This window comes from Notothenia rossii (genome assembly GCF_949606895.1).
Source record: "Notothenia rossii genome assembly, chromosome: 10".
NCBI classification, from domain to species: domain Eukaryota; kingdom Metazoa; phylum Chordata; class Actinopteri; order Perciformes; family Nototheniidae; genus Notothenia; species Notothenia rossii.
Genome location: NC_136908.1, coordinates 9,770,560 through 9,782,577, shown reverse-complemented (window position 1 = coordinate 9,782,577; position 12,018 = coordinate 9,770,560). Strand labels below are relative to the sequence as shown.

At 44.3% G+C, this 12,018-nt stretch overlaps 1 long non-coding RNA gene across 1 annotated transcript; it reads left to right on the top strand.

The window, feature by feature from the left end:
• Nucleotides 1-2,283: 2,283 nt before the first annotated feature.
• Nucleotides 2,284-12,014, top strand: LOC307022410. The gene is made up of 4 exons (XR_013803381.1): nt 2,284-2,400; nt 5,067-5,234; nt 7,670-7,753; nt 11,508-12,014. It is a non-coding gene; the product is annotated as an uncharacterized lncRNA (long non-coding RNA).
• The last annotated feature ends 4 nt before the right edge of the window (nt 12,015-12,018 follow it).

Sequence of the window (12,018 nt, the reverse complement as noted above, 5' to 3'; positions counted from 1 at the left end):
AAGAGAAAAAGCAGAGAAACAGAAAAGCAGACGTGGAGGAGGTGGGGAATTGATGAAGCAGAAAGCTGGGTTATTCCTGCTGTGAATCTATGTGCCTTAGCTGCGTGTGTGTGTTTGTGCGAGTGTGAGTATGAATGGTGAGCTTTTGGCAGTAAATGAAACTGTTTATCTGATCGATATGGTCATCATCTCCCAGATGAGTGTGGCCTCTACTGAAGAGCCATCATAAATCACAACCAAATATGGAGGACACGATCTATACCGGCTTTGTGTGCACGCGGGCATGCTGTGCACACTTTTTGTAACATATATCTGAATATGTGGCCATCTGTGAGTGAAATACTCTCTGCCACCGATCTGAGATTGGAGCAGAAAATGGAGACACGAGAAAGACAGACCACACCTTAGATCAGTGTGTCTACGCAGCTGTATTAAATAAGGACGTAAGACAATACTCTCATACACGATGATCAGCCATATTGTTACTGTGACATATCCTCCGTCCTTCCCCGTGGGGTTAACAGCAGCGCTCTTGTTTCTGTGTCTGACGGCCCCTGGTGCTCTCACTCTGAATAATGTAGCCTCCCGATATCAGTGACAAGAGTCTCGAAACCAAAATAGCATCTTGAGCTCCGATAAATATAGAAGGTAATTAAATCGGCAGCAGGAGAAGAGACAGAGGAAAAGACAGGAAAAAAAGAATGGTCTCTTTCATGTGTGAGGATAAAAGTCTCCTCTGCAGCCATCGATTGGACGGGAACAAAATGCTGTTTGTTGTAGCGTCTTATTCCCACACCTTTCATGTTGATATTATCAGTAATCAACTTTTTTTTTGGTCTTCTTGAGTGAAAACTGGCTGTAGAGGATGTGTGTGTTTTAGGGCCTGCCACAGAGCAGTGAGTCAGCATTATTTCACAGTAGACTCGACGAGGCTCTGGTGAGCCTTCAAAGCCATCTGCCTCTTGACAATCTTTCGCTCTTTTATTCTGCGTGTTGTTACTTCTTGATTTATTCTACCTTTTTGTCAAACATGTGAAGCACATAGAGAGGCAGAAGGATCGGGGATTGATCCTGAGTGTGACACCGTCGACGAGGAGCGGGGTGAAAGGTTATTGGGGGGGTTGGATCAGCTTGGCAAAGCAACTGGCTCCTATCTTGACATGATCTCCTCTGGGAAAGTGTGTTTGTGTGTATGTGTGTGTGAGTGTGTGTGTGTATGTGTGTGTGAGTGTGTGTGTGTATGTCCGGTGTGACATGTTGTGACAGAAACTGACTGACAAGCCCCTTCGCAGCCCAACACCAGCCGCTGCAGAGAGACTAATGATGACAGCTCTCAGGCCGCACACACTGCTCTCTTTTTCTCTATCTCACACACACACACACACACACACACACACACACACACACACACACACACACAGACACACACACACACACACACACACACACACACACACACACACACACACACACACACACACACACACACACACACACACACACACACACACACACACACACACACACACACACACACACCATGTCTTCCAATCTCTCGCTCTCTTTGTCTTGTGTCTCTCCCTCGGCTACCTCTTCCTCTATCACACGCCCACACAGACAATGGCATCCTGTATATCGTCTGCCTGACACAAAGGCGCAAACACACACATTTACATGAACAAACACACACACGCAGACATTTGCACACACACACAGTCACATTCATACATGCAGTCATACTAGTCTGCATGAAGAATATTTCTCAAATACACACTGAACGTATACGCGTTTTTTTCTCTTGCATTGTCTCTTAGGCACACACACTTTCTCTTTTTCTCACACACACACACACACACACACACACACACACACACACACACACACACACACACACACACACACACACACACACACACACACACACACACACACACACACACACACACACACACACACACACACACACACACACACACACACACACACACACACACACACACACAAACGCTGCACTACTCTCTGTCTTGGAATTTTACATTTTGATGAAGGAGGAAGCTTGCCGTCCAATCGGAGCAGCCGCAGCAGGGAGAGACCATCTCGGCGCAGACAGCAGGGGGGTTCGGAGGCAGCTCCGCTGAGCGTTATCAGGGTCGACCCAACCAGCTCTGCCCCCTGGCGTCCCCTCGTCTGCGCCCGGCCGGTGGTACGATCCGCCCGGCTGGATAAGAACCCCCTCCTCTCCGTCTCCCCCTCCTCTGTCAGTGCTAGGGTGTAGCTACTGATCCTATACTACAGCAGAGAGGGTGAGAGCGTGAAGGAGGAGGGACATCAGGTGTCACTGCTCTGCAACCCCAGTTGAGGCTGCATTACCAAGACAACCAGCTCCAGGATTGCTGCCAGGTGAGTCTGAGGACACGCACACACTCTCACACACACTCACACACTTTAACACATATGTGAACAATGAATTTACATTGTTTCCACATAGGTAGGTGTTGAATTGAAGGGATTTACATACACAGGTGTGCAGGCGCCGACATGCTCCAGGATGAGGGTATTGTCACTTCTGCAACATACTAACAGTGTGTGTTTCTTGTGCGTGGTTACTGTCAGCGAGTGTGTTTCTGTCTGTGTGTGTGTGTGTGTGTGTGTGTGTGTGTGTGTGTGTGTGTGTGTATGTGTGTGTGTGTGTGTGTTTTGTAAGCCATGCCAGAATGTACAGTGTACGTGCATGTAACATACGCCGTCCCTCCCCGTAAGGGTGGTGGGAGACAAAGGGTCCCCTATGTCTGGCGCTGTCACACAGCCGCCGACGGGTGGGAAAGTTTTTTCTGTCAGCAATCATGTCTGATCTAAAAAAAAAAGTAAAATAGGGTGCCCCCCCCCCCCCCCCCCCCTCCACTTCCAATTTCCCACCCACCCATCGCTGTCGAACACTCCTGACTCACGGTGATAGGAGGACGCGGTCACAGCAGATGATCACCGGGGGGGCGGGGGGGGGGGGGGTGTTTGGGGGGGGGTGTGCTCTGAGGACACGGAGGCTCAGATGAGGATTGATGGGAGGTTGATAGGGGGGGGGGTTGGGGAGTTGTCGGTCATGACACTACTGTAATGTGTGCTAGACATACCATAAAGTATGGGGTTAAAACACGAGGAGGGGTCATCTGCCATTCACATGACTGATGGTGTGTGTGAGAGAGAGCGCAATGTGCCAGCCATTACTGACCGATAAACCCAGACAAAGGGCGGCGGATCATATGTGCAGCCTTGTGTCATGCTGAGTGTGTGTGTGTGTGTGTGTGGGGAAGTTGGGGGAGGGTTGAACGGTCACGTAAACGCAGGGGCATCTCCATGTACAGTATGTCTGATCATCATGTCTGAGCGTTCTCCACACACGTGCGCATTGCGCTGCCGTGTTCTCCGTCCTCTCTACCCCCCCCCCCCCCCCCTCCCCCCCTGACGCCCTTATCCAACCTGTCCCCTTTTGACAGCCGGCCGTCATCTCCCCCCGACCCTCCGCCGTCTTGCAGCAGCAGAACCCGTCTCACCCGGTCCAGCCCTGTTCACATGACACCGAATCATCAATCCGCTCTTTGTGTCAACTACTGCAATAAATGTGCTTCGTATCCTTACGTGGCCTTTGTTAAATCCTGCCGGTGTGGTTGCAGATCTTTGTCGCGGGGGTGCAGTCTAGTCTAGTTTCTAGATTTTAAGACGAGTTGAGGATTAACAAATCCTTTATCAGATAAGTAAACTCTTAAACTGTCTCATTCTGTATTCAAGCAAGAGAGAACATTCTTCAAGATCCATTTCATTTGGTCAAAGAAGTGCTGATTCCATATTTTTTCAGATTTCTTCTGTGAAATTATTGGCGAGTACCGTGTAAGTGAGACAATAGTCAGGTAGGTATAGGGCTCCAACTGCACATGCACAGGTCATGCGTTCAACTACTACGACATCAATCAATGTGCAATAACCTGGAAAATTCCATATTTGACGGAGTCGGCACCCCTTGGTCTTAAAGAAATGTTTAATATTGTGAAGGTGTGCGTGACAGGTGAGGGCTGTCATCATCTGCTCACTAAGTGTTGTATGTATCATGACGGCGGGGTAATCTGTACGGTGACCAAAATGCACAGTCTGCGTGTAGAAATGGAGGCGACGAGAACAAGCTGTACATTTTCTCTTTCAATGCCCTCCTCTCTCTCCTCTTCCATTTTACTCTTTCCTCAATCTTCCCATTTTCTCTCTCTTTTCTCTGTGCACACTCATCCCCTCCTCCTAATGTGAGCACTGACAAGCTGTAGGGCGTGCCCCCCCCCCATCCCATCGCCACATACGTTACACCGAGCCGTGCGGCGTACATACATTCAGAACCATGTGCAGTTCACACACGGCTGCCCCCGTCATACATGTCCTGGTTTACACTGTGGGGGCCTCCGCGCTGACAAAAGAAATCGGACACAGAATCAGTATTCTTCTTTTTCTATAACTCCAATACTACGAGGTGAGGTGACATGGCACTTTGGTTTTCTGCATATATGATGTTTGTAACACCGGGAAATGGCGGCGTAAGCAACAATTACCCTAATTGAACATTCCAGAGCAGCCCTGCAAAATGGCTGCCGTGCCGGCACTCTGTCTGTGATGGCCGACAGGAGTGTGTAGGTCTAAGGTGTGTGCATGTATAGCAGCGCTGTGTCTACGTGTCTGTGTGTACACCTGTTCGTCTGGATGTGTGTGTGTTTCGCCTGTGTGAGAATAATCCTGCTTTTTGCTTTTCACCGACTGCTTTGTGTCGAGGGAAGTCTCTCCGCTCACAGGAGATCTCTGCTAATCCATAATTACCAACCTCAATATACCTCTTCTGTAGGAGCCATTGTGTCGAACTGTTTAAGATTGTGTTTCTTGGGAAATACTGCTTTGAAAAACCTCTGAAGAGATGGCGCCGTCAGGGAGTCGCCCCTCTCAGCTTCACGTCCACCATCTTCAGAGCGTTTTCACACACCAGCATGAAGGTGCTGAATGTGTTTCACCAAACAGCTGACCTTGTGTTTTCTTTACAGCTCTCTGCCCGGCCAGCCATCCAGATATCTTCACATCCATCCCTCTGCCCAGCCTGCGAATCCGGCCCTGCCCTGCACAGAACTGGCAACCTGCAGGAATCATCAGGGTTAGTGCGCCTTTGGCAAGCCGCTGTGCCAGAATCGTCTGCAAGCATCAGGCAGGAACTTGTAAGTGTATAGATCTGCACTCAAACCAAAGGCCAGACAATCAAATAATATACTTACATTAGGGAAAGAGAGGGGGAGAGAAGGGGGGGTTAAAACACTGCTCCTGTTCCTGATTTATCACGATCGATAGGACAAGTCAAGAGACATTTTATGTCGTTGCACAAAAGCCAAAGTTTCATTGTAATCTTAGAGTAGATATCGAGTGATGGCCATTTAGTTTGTTTGATTTAAAATGTTTTTTCGCGTTGACACAAAGAGATCAATGACTCTTTTTAAGGTCACTCGTACGATAAAATAGTTTAGCATCGTACCTTTTTAAACACACACACAAACAGAAACACAAACAGCATTCTGCCATTTACATACCCTTTTTTCTCCCATTCACATTAGACTACACACTCACACAGATTATAGGCATCCCTGGATTAAGTAAAAACTGCCATTTTGCTAATAATTCAAATACTGCAAGTGTTAGCATTTTAAGCAGTTCATCGGGGAGACGCTTTGAAAAAGACAAAGCTGAACTAAATGACTACCAGCGCTCAGGCCTTATCTCAGCTGTGTGGGTGTGCGGCTCGAATGCACATGTAAGAGAGCGGGAGTGAGTGTCTGTGTGTGTGTGTGTGTGTGTGTGTGTGTGTGTGTGTGTGTGTGTGTGTGTGTGTGTGTGTGTGTGTGTGTGTGTGTGTGTGTGTGTGTGTGTGTGTGTGTGTGTGTGTGTGTGTGTGTGTGTGTGTGTGTGTGTGTGTGTGTGTGTGTGTGTGTGTGTGTGTGTGTGTGTGTGTGTGTGTGTGTGTGTGTGTGTGTGTGTGTGTGTGTGTGTCAGGCTTACACATTAAAATCTCAGCCGCTGTTTCGAATGCATTTGCAGCAGCGTGGTCACACCGTTTCTCCGAATGGTGGAGATACGGCAGGGAGGAAAGACGTTTACACAGCGGATCCTAATGGCCGCGTCTAAGGATGTGTACATGTAGGTGTGTGTTTGTGTGAGAGACAGTGAAAAGGGCACGTATGTGTATGTACCTCTTGCTATTGATTGGGTAGGATAATGCTTCACTCTTTTCTCTTTCTCACTTTCAAATAATCCTTTATGATAGATTTGAGCCATTTCTTCAATGTCTATAAACACAGTGGACTAGGGCCAACTGCACAGCTATAGGCAGGCATTTCCCCCATAAAAACTAGAAAAAAAGACATTAAAAAGTCTAGACAATTCAACAAAGTACAGAATATGATCTTAATAAATGTATTTTGATTTCAATTATGTGTGGTTTTATATCCCTACATTTGTTCTGGGTAATCATCGCAGAAAGCTCACAGTAAGCAGAGCGACCAGGGGCCCATTTATTGTTATTGGGTCCCATTTAAAAAGAGCTTCTGTTATAAACCGATATGCTAACGTCACTTTAGAAATAAGACCCTAAAAGCGATGAAGTTAAAAAGGCAGGAGTAGAGAAGTAATCTTGTTTTGTTAACCCATTTAATTGGATAGATATTGATGTCCACCTTTTGAGTAAAGGGAAAATGAGGACAGCAGTGTGTGTGTGTGTGTGTGTGTGTGTGTGTGTGTGTGTGTGTGTGTGTGTGTGTGTGTGTGTGTGTGTGTGTGTGTGTGTGTGTGTGTGTGTGTGTGTGTGTGTGTGTGTGTGTGTGTGTGTGTGTGTGTGTGTGTGTGTGTGTGTGTGTGTGTGTGTGTGTGTGTGTGTGTACCTGTTTTTGGCAGAGGGCCTTTTAGACCCGAGTGTAGAGCAAATGGATGCTTGGCAAATGCTCAGCCGGCGTCCTTATCGCTGCTGCTCTCCAAGCCGACCACCCCTGCTCCTTTAATAATGGAAACAAAACACAGAGTCATTTCTATTAATGCACTCACTAACACCTCTCAGCCTCCACTGTGTTGCTCCAGATAATGGTAATGAACATAATAATGTACAAGTCTGCTCGTATCTATTAACACAGGCATTCATCAGCTGATTAAAAGGCGATGCGGCACAAAAGTGAAAAGAGGAAAGGAAAGTATTGTACGTTTCTGTCTTTGCTCGCCGCAAATGCAATGAAAGGAGAGTAATGATTGACACAAGTGCACGTCTGCTGGTTAATAGTGCGGGTATGAAACACAGAGTATGGGAGGGAGTGCTCCACGTCAAAGCTTTTTTGCCTCCCTGGCTTCCATCCCAAGTGCAGACAACAGACGTCGTCATTTTTCCAACTCGATTTACAGACGCATTAGGAGATGCTGAGGCGCGCCCAACTCTCTCAAATGTAATCAGCCTACCTCTGTGTTTTAAGAGGAAATGGAGGGTGCCGTCTTCTTTCTGACTTCTCCTCGCTCTTTCCCAGACATAATGTCTCAGTAAATAATTAAAAAAACATTAATAGCTGTGTATGGATTTTTCACATGGCTACCTTGTACTGATTTGATTTGTCTCCCTTTTTAGGGTTCGGGGAAAAACAGACAAAGACGATGCTTGTGAAGAATAAACTCATCCCATAAAGATTTAGATAGACTCAGATTTCCTAAGGTAAGTTATAAATATATCTGATTGAAATACTATTCACTTGAAATCTTGCGCCTTTAATGCTTTCCAATATATTGCATGTTCTCCTACTGTGTGCAATGTCTTAATTTTTTTTTACATCAATTACATTTAAGGAGTCATGTTTTATATTTTTAACCCACAGTGCCATTTTTGTATTAAGTAATTTCAAATGTACTGATGGCATCATTAGAAATGAGTAAATGGCATAATTTGACATACATTAAAACAATATAACATTCTGCTAATGCCACAATTTGCACATTGTACACAATATTAAGGATTGGCAGTGCTTTCAAATGATCACACTTTTAGGCTTTTCTACATGTACCTCCTTTTTTGACATTGAATGACTTTGTTTCAGTCAGAAAAACCCCATTTCACACGTTCTTGTTCTATATTCAAGCCGTTAAACTGATCTTCAATTGCGTTCCAGGTAGTACTATGAAGCTCTTTAAACGTGGCTTTGTTAAACCTTCTAAAAGTCTGCGTGTCCCTCTCCTCCCCCTGTAATTGATTTCAAACCTTTGAGCCTCACAATAGTTTCCTGAGTGCACTTGGAGGGATCCATGTAGATCTCGCACCAGCTTTACAACAATCCTTCGCTGTTTGAAGTCCTGACTGTCCCTCAGCAAAACATACGACTAATAGAGAGCTCGGGTAAAAAAAAAAGACTGAAGAGAGGAGCAGGACAAAGGATGGGGGGGGCTGGGAATGGCAGGGCTGAGGGGAGGGGATGGGAAAGAGCTGGTGAAAAGTCAGGGAGATGGCTTTTGAAAAGATGGCATTTCCTATTATACCCTCCTGTCTTTAGCTTTCTTTCAATTCCTTCATTCCCTCAGAAATGTCTCGGATCATTCATCCTCTCCCGTTTCTCCCGTATCACATCATTTCTTGTAACAGCCGTTCACTCATCTGTTTCACTTTTGATCTCGTTTCAGATTTTTCCACCGTAGCTCTACCTGCTTTAAATGTTATCTTATAAAATCATGAGATAATCCTAACGCTATAATTTGTGCATTTTGACACAATGTTAATGCAGTATAGATTTTCTTAAGTCCAATATGTTTTCTTTTAATGAAAGCTTGATACGTTTGACTTTTAATACGGCACTTCCTTTTTACATTTACCTCTTTAAATCTAAAATTACCAAATTCAAACACATTTTGTTCTCCTTTCTTTCATTCCCCCACTAAGGGAAGCTGCAATGACAGCAGATTGATCCCACACACAAATGCATATGTCTCCAATATTGATTGTTTTCTCACACATGTAGACACACATAACATTATTTATACGCGCCATTAAGTCGCCGTCTCGCTTCGGCAAGTCTCCTCTTTTGCCGAGCGGCTCGCGTGGATCCATAGTGTTCAGGTGGAGGAGGTTTTTTTTTTTTTTCTCGAGGCGCTCGTGGACGTTATCTTGAAACTAAGGTCTGGCTGCCATAGCAACCATATGATGAGGCAGCCAGGGCTATTTAAAGGAATTCAGCTGCTGCATTCCCGTCAGCTTCACACCGGTCCACTGAAAGACAAAGAAGTGGAAGTGAATGCACAGACACTTATAGTTCCACCCCTGCAGTCTAATGTCTGGTATTAGGGCTCGAAGCAGCGGAGAAGCAGAATAAATTAAGGGCTGCTTACTCTACGTAAACGAACAATGGAGTCTGAACATTTATTTATTTTTGCTTGAACTTCTTAGTAATAATCTCCTACCCTTCAATGTTTTCTCTATGCCTCCTTAGTATGTATTCTTCCAGTTAAATAGATCCGATTCGAGATGAAGCGTTTACATTTTAAAACACCTATCCTGTTATTTAAATAATGTACATATTTTGAACCCATTCGTATGAAATGTACCCTCTTTTTCGACTAAAGTAAAAAATATTTCCCTGCAATATAATATATATAAAACAATATATATGCAAAAGCTTGCACATTAGGGGATTCTTTTTTTTAACGTTGATGCACATTTGCTGGAATCATCTGCAGAAGGGGGCCACTCTAATGTAACGCCTGAAAGTATTCATATAAAAAACAAACACACCTTTTTCTCCAGGGAGGTTTTTTTCGTCGGACAGTCACACATGGAGAGAGGAAGAAAAAACGTTGTGCACCTACAGCGCTGTGCATGCCAAACAGAAGCAGAGCAGACAAAGGAAATCACAGTTTCTCACACACATATTTATCTGTCGGACGCACACCTGGAGGAAATTGACATTTACCTCCTATCACCTACTGAGAGCATTTCTGTATTCTCACTTAACCCCCCCATGTGTCTCTGTCAACGTCTAACCGTAAGTGATAGGCAGCGCTTCCTCTCTATTATTCTGCTTTTCTGTTCACTAAGTAACCACTTGGCACTGCTAGTCAGACTGACTTTTAAAAAAAACACGTCTTATTCAGGGTGGCCACCCGAACGATTTTCAGGGGGGGTGGGGGGGCATACTGGGGCCGGTTGGTTTATGATAGGGCCACATTTAATGCAAAATAGACAAAGACAGAGTTCAAGATTTGAGCTTTTTTAGTTCAGTATGGAGTCATAGCCCACAAAAAGAACATAACATTATTGGTGTTATTAATGGTGTGTTTTAGTAACAGAATTTGTGCCAATGACTTTATAATATAAATATTTTTTAAATTAAATTATTGGAAACAAATCCTTTTATCAGCACAGTCTTTGCTGCGACTCTACCCCTAATTGTATAATCATTAAATGTTCTTATGTAGGGGGCCAGGCCTATTGTGCCCCCCCCCCCCTAGAACCGCCCATGATCACATAAATAAAACACTTTAATAAAGAGATAAATGATTCGTCTGGAAACTGGCGAGTTGATTGAAATAACATTTATTATTTCACCTTTTTGATAATTAATTAATGCTTTGAAGTCGTTTTTCAAACACAAATGAAACGCATCATGTATTTCGAGCTTCTGAAATTCAAAAATGTCATGTTAGTCTTTGTCTTCTGTGATATATTCTCCATGGGCTGACATTATGGAGACTAAATATTTAATGATTTATTGAGAAGAGAATCAAAGTAATAACATAAAGTGATTAATTGCAACCTTTAACATACTTCCAGTTAGTTAGTCTGTCCCAATGCTTTATAAATGAGCATCAGTGAAGTGGCTGTAATCAAACGACTTAATGATTTGTAGTGTAAACTTCACTGGTTTGGCTCACCGGGTTAATAGGTCATTCTTCCTCGTCTGTAAAGAAAGGCTTGTAATTTTAACGTATGTCATTCAACTGACTTTACATTTGAAGTGCACGATTATTGGTGGAACTGCCGACGTTCTTTTATGGCCCTGTTGAGCCTTTTCCAAGCCCTGTGAGAGCAGTCAGGAAGATTTTAAATTGCTCCAAAGACGCAAAATGATGAGTGACCTCTCTCATAACACTCCCTCTGCTCCTCACTTCGTTCTTTATCTCTTTTAATCCCAACTCATTTCATATGCTAAGTAAAAGCTTATATCCCTCTTCACTGTACGTACACGCACATCCTTCATTGCTCTGGTGTGATTATAACATTTGCATAGAGGATGTTGTTGGAGTGCAGAAGCAGGGGGTGGTCTAATGCCTGTCAGTTGTAGAGAGGTGGTGCACAGACTCCCAAAATCCCTCATGTTTTTGGATTTATGAGGAGAAGTCATCGTGAGGAGCCTAGAGAAAGCTTGCCTCTCTCCTAACCTCCGATGGTTTCCTCTGACTCTAATTTGCATTTTCTCTTCTCACAGTTATCCCAGATGTAGCGATGATAAGGAGGAAAGGGAGACTCTTCCCCCGGGGAGGATGCAATGAGATGGAAACACTTTTCTGCTTTCCGAAAGGAGAACTTCTCCCACCATCGGGGCGCCATCTGCTGGTTCTGGTGGGGCGGGACAGCTGGTGTTGTGAATCAGGCCGCCGAAATCCAAGGACCGGCTACTTCCCAACACCAGGGTCCCACCCTCACCCCTCACATCCTCACAGGATTGACCTCAGTCTCAAAGGACTTCCTCATTGTATATGCTTTCTTATGTTGTATGTAATGATGATTAATTAATTGTAGTACTAGTCCAAATCTGTGTGATGTATATTTCCTATGCATTGTATCCTGTCAAATTATGAATTGCCAAAAGAGTATAGTAAATATACCAAATAAAAATGTTAAACTCACATTTAACATGGATAATACCATATGTTTGTAGTTAACAGTATTTCCCCAAATAAAGAAATTAAATATAAGTTTTTTTTAAATATGACTGG